This window comes from Hylobates moloch, unplaced genomic scaffold (genome assembly GCF_009828535.3).
Source record: "Hylobates moloch isolate HMO894 unplaced genomic scaffold, HMol_V3 SCAFFOLD_7168, whole genome shotgun sequence".
NCBI lineage: Eukaryota > Metazoa > Chordata > Mammalia > Primates > Hylobatidae > Hylobates > Hylobates moloch.
In genome coordinates, this window is record NW_026659443.1 from 1 (window position 1) to 3531 (window position 3531).

General features: G+C 44.1%; 1 pseudogene; it reads right to left on the minus strand.

The window, feature by feature from the left end:
• Window positions 1-3: 3 nt before the first annotated feature.
• Window positions 4-3245, minus strand: LOC116465609 (sarcoma antigen 1-like; annotated as a pseudogene).
• Window positions 3246-3531: the final 286 nt, after the last annotated feature.

The following is a 3531-nucleotide window of genomic DNA, read 5'->3' on the forward strand; positions in this document are numbered from 1 at the left end:
ACACTGATCCCTGGTACCCTGGGGTGGAATACCAGCCCCTGTGAAATGCATAAGCCCTGCTGTAACAGTTGACAATCATGTATCAGGTGCTCTTTGCTAATTTTTAATCTTTTCTTCACAGTCATTGTGAGTGATGGTAAAATCTGGAAACCACACGAAGAGGTTGAGCTGTGAGGTAGGTGCATTATGTCAGCCCTACAGATATATCCCCCTGATGCCCAGTTTCTAGGAAATTATCTAAGAAAGCAGGGGAGGATATGCCCTGTGGACAACTGAGATCCCTCAAATTGACGTTAGGGAAGAATATACTACAAAACCACATCTACCCTTCATGAAAATATGCATGCATATGTAAACCAAGCATGACAGTACAACTAATTAATGGACATACACAGATCCTTGGTACTCGTGGATGGAACACCACCTGCAGCCATATGACCAAGCCGTGGTGCAACATTTGATACGACCTTATCAGTTCGGGGTTTGCCACTTTCCATCTTCTCTTCACGAACACTGTGAGTAATGGTAGCATCTGGAAACCAAAGGGAGAAGCCAAGCTGTGAGGTACGTGCATTACGTCAACCCCACCGATATATCCCACTGACGATGAGTTTTTAGAAAATTATCCCGTAAAGCAGGATAATAGATCATATGATGACCTGAGGCCCCTCAAATTGAGGCCAGGAAAGATAATTCACAAAACAACCTTCTTCCCTTCATGACACTATGCATGCATATGGAAATCAAGGAGGACGGTATAACTAAAAAACACACATACACAGATCCCTGGAACTCATTGCTGGAATACTAGCTCCTGCCATATTAATAAGCCCGGATAGAACATTTGACAAGACGTTATCCTGTGTTCGTTGGCCATTTTCCATCCTCGTTTCGTGGACATGGTGATTGACGGTAGCATCTAGAAACCAAATAAAGAGGTCGAGCTGTGAGTTCAGTGCATTATGCCACGCACACATGTATATACCCCTCTGATGCTCAGTTTCTAGGAATTTGTCACATAAAGCAGGAGGATATACCGGGCAGCGATCTGAGACCCCACAAATTCAGCTCACGAAAGACAATACAATAAAACCACATTCCTCCATTTATGATACTGCATTCATATGGAAACCAAGTAGGATAGTACAACTAGTAAACAAACATACACTGATCCCTGCTACTCATGGGTGGAATACCAGCTCCCACCAAGTTAATAAGCCCTGGTGTAACCGCTGACAAGACGTTATCAGGGGCTGGTTGGCTGTTGTCTTTCTTCTCTTCACGGACATTGTGAACGATGGTAGCATCTGGAAACCAAATGTAGTTGATGAGCTGTGAGGTAAGTGCAGTATGTCAGTCCCACAGGAATACCCCCTCTGATGCTCACTATCTAGGAATTTATCTCCTAAGGAATTAGGATATACCAGGGAGCAATCGAAAACCCTAAAATTGAGGCTAGAAAGCATAATACGACAATACCGCCTTCTTCCCTTGATGACAATATGCATGCATGTGGAAACCAGGTAGGACATCACAACTAGTAAACAAATTTACGCTGATCCCTGGTACTCATGGCTGGCGTATCAGCTGTTGCCAAATAAGTAAGCCCTGGCAGAACAGTTGACAAGGCGTTACTAGGTACTGGTTGGTTGTTTACCACCCTCTCTTCACAGACATTGTGAGTGACGGTAGCATCTGGAAACCAAATGAAAAGCTTGAGCTCTGAGCTAAGTGTCTTATGTCAGCCCTACAGGTATATCCCTTTGATGCTCAGGGTCTAGGAAATTAACTCATAAAGCAGGAAGATACAGCAGGTGACGATCTGAGACACCTCAAATGGAGCTCATGAAAGAGAATCCAATAAAACAACCTCCTTCCCTTTATGACACTATGCATTCATATGGAAACCAACTAGGACACTACAACTGGTAAACAAACATACACTGACCCCTGGTACTCATGCCCAGAATACCAGCTGTCGTCAAATAAATAACCATTGGTTGAACAGTTGACAATATGTTATTAGGTTGCGGTTGGTCATTTTCCATCTTCTCTTCACAGACATTGTGAGTGACGGTGGAATCTGGAAAACAAATGAAGAGGTTGAGCTGTGAGGACGTGCATTATGTCAGCCCCACAGGTACATCCCCATGATGCTCAGCTTCTAAGAAATTATTGCATAAAGCAGGAGGACACGACAGGCGGCGATGTGAGACCCCTGAAATTGAGCTCAAGATAGATGATACAACAAAACCTCCATCTCCCCTTCATGACAATATGCACGCATATGGAAACCAAGCAGGATAATCCAATTAACAAGCAAACATACACAGGCCATTGGTGCTGATGGCTGGAGTACCAGCTCCTGCCACGTTAATAAGCCCCATGGAAGCAGATGACAAGACGTTATCAGGTTGGGGTTGGCCCTTTTCCATCTTCTCCTCAGGGACATTGTAAGTGATGGTAGCATCTGGAAACCAAATGAAGAGGCTGAGCTGTTAGGTAAGTGTATTATGGTAACCCCGCAGGTATATCCCTCTGATGCTCAGTTTCTAGGAAATTATCTCATAAACAGGAGGATATACCAGGTTGCCATATGAGACCCCTGAAATTGAGGCCAGGAAAGACAATACAACAAAACCACCTCGTATGCTTTTTGACACTATGCATGCATATGGAAACCAAGTAGGACAGTAATACAAATAAACAGACTTACACGGATCCGTGGTACTCATGGGTGAAATACCAGTGTCTGTCATATTAATACGATGTGGTCGAAGAGTCAACAACACATTATCAGGTGCTGGTTGGACATTTCCCATCTTCTGTTCACAGACATTGTGAGTGACTGTAGCATCTGGAAACCAAAGGAAGAGGTTGAGCTGTGAGGTAAGTGCATTATGCCAACTCACAAGTATATCCCTCTGGTGCTCAGTTTCTATGAAATTATTTCATAAAGCAGGAGGACGTATCAGGTGGTGATGTGAGACCCCCTCAGATTTAGGCCAGAAACAATAACACAACAAAACCACCTTACTCCCTTCATGGCACTATGTATGCATATGAAAACCAAGTAGGACAGTACAACTTATAAGTGGACATACAGAGATCTCCGGCACTCATGGCTGGAATAGGAGTTGCTGCCATGTTAATAAGCCCTGTGGGACCAGTTGACAAGACGTTATCAGGTTGGCGTTGGCCATTTTCCATTCTCTCTTCACGGAAATTGTGAGTGACGGTAGAATCTGGAAACCAAACGAAGAGTTCAAGCTGTGAGGTAAGTGCATTATGTCAGTGCCACAGGTACATCCCTCTGATGCTCAGTTTCTAGGAAATTATCCCATAAGCCAGGAGGACATATCAGGTGGTGATGCGAGACCCCTGAGTTTTAGGCCAGAAATGATAATAAAACAAAACCACCTTCTTCCCTGCATGACACTGCATGCGTACGAAAAACAAGTAGGTCAGTACAACTAGTAAACACACACTGATCCCTGGTACCCTGGGGTGGAATACCAGCCCCTGTGAAAT